This window comes from Colius striatus, chromosome 11 (genome assembly GCF_028858725.1).
Source record: "Colius striatus isolate bColStr4 chromosome 11, bColStr4.1.hap1, whole genome shotgun sequence".
In the NCBI taxonomy this organism is placed as follows: Eukaryota; Metazoa; Chordata; class Aves; order Coliiformes; family Coliidae; genus Colius; species Colius striatus.
The window spans coordinates 4,497,501-4,497,927 of record NC_084769.1 but is presented as its reverse complement, the minus strand read 5'-3'; positions in this window follow the sequence as shown (position 1 = coordinate 4,497,927).

The following is a 427-nucleotide window of genomic DNA, read 5'->3' as shown; positions in this document are numbered from 1 at the left end:
TCTTCTGTAAGCTGAACTGAAACAACTCTGGGGGTAACGTGGCTGACTTGTCTTACTGTCAGAATGTTGCAATGAGCATCAGAACCTACCTTACTTGAAGGATAAAGTAAGCAGGTTTGGGTCTTTGAGTAGAAGGTCTGGTAAATAACGTACGGTTTTGTGCATTGAGACAATACTTACAACCATGGCTTCCTTCTAACTTTAAATATCCTAATTTAAACTTTGAGCAAATTCAGTAGTAAAATAATGCTTTCCTTCTTTGATGCTGGAGTAGAAAAATGATGTGGGTAGACACTATATTATAGCACTGTATATTCAAGCGCTGCAATTTTGATAAGGTAATCTGCTTCTTCTCTTCTGTTACTCTTCACTTGGCAATTAGATTTAAGAAGCAGAATCCAGTTTTCTGATAAAAGTCATTATGTAA